The sequence below is a fragment of the Bos grunniens genome, chromosome 21 (genome assembly GCF_055505025.1).
Source record: "Bos grunniens cultivar Pamir isolate PY7600 chromosome 21, Bosgru_T2T1.0, whole genome shotgun sequence".
Taxonomy (NCBI): Eukaryota; Metazoa; Chordata; class Mammalia; order Artiodactyla; family Bovidae; genus Bos; species Bos grunniens.
In genome coordinates, this window is record NC_141185.1 from 31373394 (window position 1) to 31381531 (window position 8138).

At 39.0% G+C, this 8138-nt stretch overlaps 1 pseudogene; it reads left to right on the forward strand.

Moving 5' to 3' along the window:
- The first annotated feature begins 1541 nt into the window (after positions 1-1541).
- Positions 1542-3331, forward strand: LOC147349333 (tubulin alpha-1B chain-like; annotated as a pseudogene).
- The last annotated feature ends 4807 nt before the right edge of the window (positions 3332-8138 follow it).

The window sequence follows — 8138 nt, forward strand, 5'->3', positions numbered from 1 at the left end:
TGGAGAAATAATAACACCATTTGTTATTTTTTCACACTGGGTGTGCATTATTATATTCTGCTAATAATGGTGAGAAATTATAATCTTTCTTTGAATAAGATCCTCTCCACTATTTTTTTTAACTTACTGGGTCTCAGGAGGATGTGTATGTGCACTAAGTTGCTTCAGTCATGTCTGACTCTTTGTGACCCTCTGGACTGTAGCCTTCCAGGCTCCTCTGTCCATGGCATTCTCCAGGCAAGAATACTGGAGTGGATTGCTATGCCCTTCTCCAGGACATCTTCCCAACAGGGATTGAGCCCGTGTCTTATATGGCTCCTGCACTGGCAGGCGCATTCTTTAGCACTAGCACCAGCTGTGAAGCCCCTCAGGAGGATAGGAAGCAATATTAACGTTCTGTGAGTTTCCTATGTCTTGTGACTCTGTTTCTAGTCTCCCCCTTTTTTAGAGGGAAAAGAGCCAGCTTCTTCTAACTCTACAGTGAAAAATAAGTTCTTGTAGATTAAAGCACATTTTAATGTCCTTTCTTCCTGAATCAGGGCTCTGTTTGAGCATTGCTTAATAGATATCTTCTAATGTGTCTTCTTTTAAAATAATTGAGTGTAGGCAACGTCTCAGGGGAAAGTCACCAGAGAATTACTAATACATACTCTGTAGTTTAAAAGAACAGAGAATGATATCCACTTGTGTTGGATAATTATTCTCATAATTATTCTATTATAATCAAATTTATATTTTGTGTATATAAAGATGCCAGAAAAAACAAGAATTCCCTTCTCAGTGATTATCATCTATGCTTAGCAGCATATGCCTACATTTCTCAAGTAGAGGGACTTCATTAATGGTCCAGTGGTTAAGGCCTGTGCTCTCAATGCAGGGGGTCCAGGTTCAATTCCTGGTCAGGGAACTAGATCCCATAGGCCGCAACTAGAACATCCTACATGCCACAGCTAAGACCCAGTGCAGTCAAATAAATAAATAAAATATTAAAAAAATTTTTTCAGGTAGAAATTATTTATGTGTGCTTAAAGACTTTTATTGCTACAATTCAAATCTCTCTGCAAAAATTAACTCTTTAAACTTTATAATCATTTTATATTTTATTCTGGCTGAATTTTCATTGATTTTCTTTAGGTTTTATTTTGATATGAGCCAGTAGAAAACTTAAAGTAGCTGTGAACCAGTCCATTGTTAAGGGAAATGAACAGAAAAGATTTTGTTTGTTTGTTTGAAAGACTTGTTTAATTTGTGGATTTGTTTTTCATGGAAGGTCACCTTGAGTTTCAATTGATTAATAGAGTATAAATTAGAACTTATCATGCCCACTAAAAGAATTTATTATGTGCAAAAGTCATTAAGCAGTCCCTGAATTTTTAGCCTTTGAGTTAGAAAATTATTATTGCTGATTTAATAAGAAAACACCCTCATTTACTAAAGCATTATGACAGTGCATTACTTACCTCGACTCTTAGCTTGTTGGGGATGGCAACTGTGAGCTGGTGTCTGCTCCTGCTGCCTGTGCCTGCTGACCTGTAGCCACCATGTATGACTGCATCTCCATCCACCTTGGCCAGGTTGGTGTCCAGATAAGTAATGTCTGCTGGGAGTGCTACTGTCTGGAGCATGGCATCCAGCCCAATGGCCAGAGGTGCAACGAGAAGACTACTGGGGGAGGATTTGACTTCTTCAACACCTTCTTCAGTGACACAGGCACTGGCAAGCATGTGACCAGCACAGTGTTTGTAGATCTGGAACCCACAGTCATTGATGAGGTTTGAACTGGCACCTACTGCCAACTCTTCCACCCTGAGCAGCTCATCACAGGCAAAGAAGATGCTGCCAATAACCATGCCCAAGGTCCCCACACCATTGGCAAGGAGATCATTGACCTTGTCTTGCACTGAATTCAGAAACTGGCTGACCAGTGCACAGATCTTCAGGGCTTCTTGGCTTTCCACATCTTTGATGGGGGAACTGGTTCTGGGTTCACCTCCTTGCTGATGAAACATTTCTCTGTCAATTATGGCAAGAAGTGCAAGCTGGAGTTGAGCCCTACCCCCGCTTTCCACAGCTGTATTTGAGCCCTACAACTCTATCCTCACCACCCACACCACCCTGAAGCACTCTGATTGTGCCTTCATGGTAAACAATGAGGCCATCTATGACATCTGTCATAGAAAACTTGATACTGAGTGCCCAACCTACACAAATCTTAACCACCTTATTAGACAGCTAGTGTCCTCCATCACTGCTTCCCTGAGGTTTGATGGAGCCCTGAACGTGGATCTGATAGAGTTCCAGACCAACCTGAACCTGGTGCCCTATCCCCACATCCACTTCCCACTGGCCACACATGCCCCGTCATCTCTGCTGAGAAAGCCTACCATGAACAGCTTTCTGTAGCAGAGATCACCAATGCTTGCTTTGAACCAGCCAACCAGATGGTGAAATGTGACCCTCACCATGGTAAATGGCTTGCTACTTGTTGTACTGTGGTAATGTGGTTCCCACAGATGTCAATGCTGCCATTGCTACCATCAAGACCAAGTGCAGCATCCAGTTTGTGGACTGGTGCCCCACTGGCTTCAAGGTTGGCGTTAGTTATCAGTCTCTTACTGTGGTACCTGGTGGACACCTGGCCAAAGTACAGCAAGCTATGTGCATGCTGAGCAATACCATAGCCATCACTGAGGCCTGGGCTCACCTGGACCACAAGTTTGACCTGATGTATGCAAAGCATGCCTTTGTTCACTGGTATGTGGGTGAAGGCATGGACGAAGGAGAGTTTTCTGAGGCCCGTGAGGACATGGCTGCCCTTGAGAAGGATTATGAGGAGGTTGGTATGGATTCTGCTGAAGGAGAGGGAAAGGAAGAAGGAGTAATACTAATTGCCATTTCTTCAAGCCCTGCAGCATGTCATACTCAGAGCATCAGCATTAGCTGACAGGTGTAAAAACTTTCTGACTAGATTGTCTTAGCTTTCAACGGTGATCACGTATTGCTTTTCCATGTGTACCTTTAAGACTTCTGTCTCAAAAGCAAAAATTTTAAGAAAGACAAAAAGCACTGTGAATTGAAAATAGCAAGATTTACTTTTCATCAGTTCAGTTCAGTTCAGTCGCTCAGTCGTGTCCGATTCTTTGTGACCCCATGAACTGCAGCACGCCAGGTCTCCCTGTCCATCACCAACTCGTGGAGTTCACTCAAACTCATGCTTGCTTTTCATAAATCATGTTAAAGTTTTGATAAAGGAATCTGAAAATTTATATATCACTTTAAGGATAAAATGTATTGTGATAAATACAAAGGGCAGATGAAATAGAATTTAAGTAACATACTTTTGTTAATAAGGATATTGATCTACCATTGATATTCTGACGCTGTTTTCAGTCAAATGTTAACGTTTATTTTCAGCCTTGGCCTACTTAGTTTTCTACTCACCAATTTTAATCTGTTTTTAAAAATTGCAAGTAACACTCCTTGATGATGAGGGAAGAGCTTTTCCCCTAATTGGGCAAAAAAAAAAAAAGAAGAAAAGATTCCTAATGTAAGATTATTTGAGTGTTTAGGTCTTTGTAAATTGTAAAAAATGAAGTTATAAAATTTGTGTTAGGTAAATCTTTCACTTTAAATTGGATTCAAGATATTATCATGGGTGCCTTAATTGTAATAGTGTGAATCCTTGAACTCTAATTTGGATCTAATTGACAACTACATTGTCAACTCTTGTACACGGACCATGTTTTATTGGCTTCCCAAGTGGTGCTAGTGATAAAGGACCCACCTGCCAATGCAGGAGACAGAAGAGACGTGGGTTTGATTCCTGAATTGGGAAGATCCCTCGGAGGAGAACATGGCAACCCACTCCAGCATTCTTGCCTGGAGAATCCCCATGGACAGAGGAGCCTGGCAGGCTGCAGTCAATTGGGTCACACAGAGTTGGACATGACTGAAGCAACTTAGCATGCCACACACATGTTTTATTAAACTCTCTATACCTAGTTCTTGGTATATAGTAGATAATCAACAGTTTAAGTGGACACTCAATAATTCTTTAATAGGTTCATATTCAAAATTAGTTCATAATTATTGATTCTTTTTTTTTCTGTTCTATGTGATAGGAGCTAAAGATGAGTAAGACAAATGGTCTGGTTAATAGAGGAGAGGAGATTAGAAAAGGGCAAACATAACTACATAAAACGTGAGGTAAAGTGAGTATCCTGAGATAAATGTAAACAGTGTAACAACAGAGGTTCAAGGGCAGAGAGTTTGGAGATTCAGGAATGCCTTCAGGAGGCTGTGACATTTGAGGTAGTCATGATGGCAGAGGACACATTCCATATAGAGGATCAGTGCAGATCAGACTATTTTCTTCCTCTGAAGTGCCATAGATATTCCACAGTACTTGATTCATAATACATAATAATGATTTTGTGCTGAGGTTATTGCCTTCATTCCCTTCACTAAAATAAAACTTTTTGAGGGTTGTATGTTGACAAAGCTTGTGTCCTCTGTTAAATCTATGAGTGCTCTGTGCCCAGTAATATTTTAACAATTTACTTGTCTTTCAAACTACCAAAAATTTTAGTTTTGCTAATTATGTTAAATCCAGACCAGCTGAATATCATCTAGTGACCTCAGCTGACTTCATGTGGAGTTTAAGTATGATACTTATCCCCTACCTGATCCCTTGACTTGATTTCATTAATCAAGAAATATAATAAATGGCTATTGTTGTAAAATAACCAAGTTTTCTGTTAGTTTGTTACATGGCCACAGATAGGTAGAGCAGGCTGTTATGAAGATTAAATGAGTGAACTTATATAAAAACTTAGCACTGTATCTGGTACATAGTAAATATTTCATAAACATTTGTTGTGCCATAACCACAATTATGAAATCTGTGTTTGTGTATGGGTCTGTGTGCTGTGTGATTTGTAAAGTGAAAATGAACTTAAAATGAAAGGCAGTAAAATGATACAGCTTCATACAGAACAGGCTTTGAAAAGTAGTCATTCAATAAGAAATTCTTGCTTTCTTCTGGCTTAGCATTAAATAATGAGTTCTTTTTTCTTCAAGATGTTTATTGTTTCTTAGACTTTTTCTCATATCACTTTACACTCGTCCTCTGAATAGCCCATCTGAATAATCTTCAGTACTTTCTTGGCTTCAGTTCCCATCATTTGTTAATGAACCCCAAAGATTTATTTCTAGCTCATCTTATTTTTGAACTTCAGATGTGAATATTCAATTGTTTACTGAAAATCTCCCAAGTGGTAAAAATGGAACCCATCAACTCCTCATCTCTTCTCAAATTTCCACTCAGGTGTTTAAGTCAAAACCTGAAAAAAATCTGGTTTAAGACCACAAAGCACATTGGTTGTGTGTTCACTAAAATAGGATCCTATCTGTAGGTGGTAACTGAAAAGTTTGAAGTCTTCGTAACAAAACTTATGTGCTGAAACTTCTAGGTGTATGAAACAGCAATGCATATAGATAGTGAAGAACATCTTATAAAGTGTTTGATATTTGGGATATGCTAAGAAAACTGTAATAGCTTGGAAAGACTTCAGATTTAGACCTTTTTTATTTCTAGTTTGTTCTTCTTGCTCAAACCTTATTGAAGCTTGTGACCATATTCCTTAATTGAAATTTAATCTGAAGGATGTCAAACAGGCATATATTCATCATTTGTCCATATACTTCTTAATAATTTGGTACCTTTAGCAGTAATAAAGCCCATGGCTTTTTCCAACTGGCACGTGACACCTTTCCTCTCCTCTCCATAACCTTGTCAAGAACAGCCATTATTCTACACTAGCCATGTGTCCTGAACTGTGCTGTGCTTAGTTGCTCAGTTGTGTCTGACTCTTTGTGACCCAATGGACTGTAGCCTGCCAGGTTCCTCTGTCCATCCAGGCAAGAATACTGGAGTGCGTTGCCATTTCCTACTCCAGAGGATCTTCCCGACCCAGGAATCGAAGCCATGTCTCTTGGGTCTCCGGCATTGGTAGGCAGATTCTTTACCACTGAGCCACCTAGGAAGTTTCACATAAATATTCTAAATCAAATTTAATAAAATATTTATATTTAATTATTTCCTGTTTCCTTGTGTCATTTTTTTCTATCATTTTTCATGTATTTTAACATAACTTTTGGTCATTTATGATGCTCTTATCTTTAATTCCTGAAAATAATTTTAGCAAAAATTTCAATGACTTAAATTGGGGAAACACTGTATCTTTCTATTGGAGCTTTACCATATATGATAACATGCTTAAACTCAAAAGTAAGGGTTTTCAGGGAAATTATACTTGTTTAGTTTGTTCAATCCAGTGGTTGCCAGAGAACTTAAAAATGCATAACATTTATCATGCTGTTTACTCTTTAGTTGGAAAGACTTAGAACTTAAAAATTGATACTTTAGTTAACTTCAGGAATGCTTTTTCTAGTGCATGCACTAAGTGAGAGAGGAAATCTTTCATATGGATACTTCCCACTTGGTTAGACTACACAAGAGCCTTTTTTTCTCTTAAATGGCTTCCTTAGTGGTTCACTATCACCTCAGATGATTTCCGAAATTCCTTGACGATCAGTCTTAGGTGGGTTTGCTTTCTGAAGGTGAGATTCTTCCCTTCCATTGTCCTCATTATTAATTTACTAAATCTGTGTGTCCTGTTTCTTTTGACTCTGCCTTTTTTCTTTCTTTTCTTATGCTGCAGGCTTCGTCTTGCCAATGTTTCTTCAGCTTTATGGTGTATTATTATGTTTGTGTTCCCACAATGATTTTATAAAAATTTTATCTGTTAGAGGAGAGGTGTTTACCTCAGAATGTTTCATTTGACAAAATTATTTTTGCATAGGTTTCTTTAACCTGAAACCTTCACTGCTCCTCAGATGGGTTCTAAATATCCTTGACTTTTCAGAAACATCAGTTGCATAAAATGAAGCACATCTGTAACACGCTTATAAGCATGTGCTAATGTAATAGGACTAAAGGACATAGAGTGTTTTGGAAGAGAAACTTAATTAGCTGCTTTAGTAGAAACAGCTACAGCTCTCCTTTCCACTTGGCATAGAAAATGGACTTTGGTCTTTAGATCAGCTCATGTAAGACAATTAACTGGCAGGAAAGTCAGTGATCTTTGCTACATGGATCCAACAATATCAGGGAGGTGTTAGAATAACTTAAACTTCCCCAATGAGCTTCAGGGCTTTAATGAGAAGATTTTCTATTCTTGTGTGATTAATATTGCTCTGTAAGAGAAAGAGGACTTTTCTTTTTTCCCTGAAGGAAATGTAGAGCAAAAGCTTCATGATAAATGATTAAGAGGAAGTTTAGAAGTGGTTAATCCCTTATAGCCCATAGGAAATTAATTATTTTTAACCAATAACAGCCACCAGCATGAATAACCTCTCCAGATAATCAGTCCAGACTGCAATATATTAACAAAAACTTCTTTTTAAACTACAATTATTTTAATTGTTTATTTTATGAGTTCAATCAATCACACAATCCACGCAGACTGGCTATGTAATTGTGTAAAACTGTGAACCTGTATCATGGTGTGTTTTTTTTTTTTTTTTTAGCTGCATGGTTTGTGGAATCTTAGTTCCCTGACCAGGAACCAAACCCAGGGCCTGGCAGTGAAAGGGCTGAGTCCTAACCACTGGACTGCCAGGGGATTCCCTTTATCATGTATTTAGTGACACTATTATTATTTATAATTAAGCTCAGAATTTTTTCTCTGTAAAAATAGTCACTGTGAAAAAGTGAAAGTGAAAGTTGCTCAGTTGTGTCCAACTCATTGCGACCCCATGTCCTATAGAGTCCATGGAATTCTCCATGCCAGAATACTGGAGTGGGTAGCTGTTCCCTTCTCCAGGGCGTCTTCCCAACCCAGGGGTTGAACCCAGGTCTCCCGCATTGCAGATGGATTCTTTACCAGCTGAGCCACCAGGGAATTATCACAGAGTCAAAATGGACAAACTGACCATGCGTGTACACATGTTGTGTGTGTGTGTGTGTGTGTAGGAGCACAGTTCTGTATGTGTGGGTGTGTTCTTGCCTGGAGAATCCCAGGGACGGCGGAGCTTGGTGGGCTGCCAGCTATGGGGTCGCACAGAGTCGGACACGA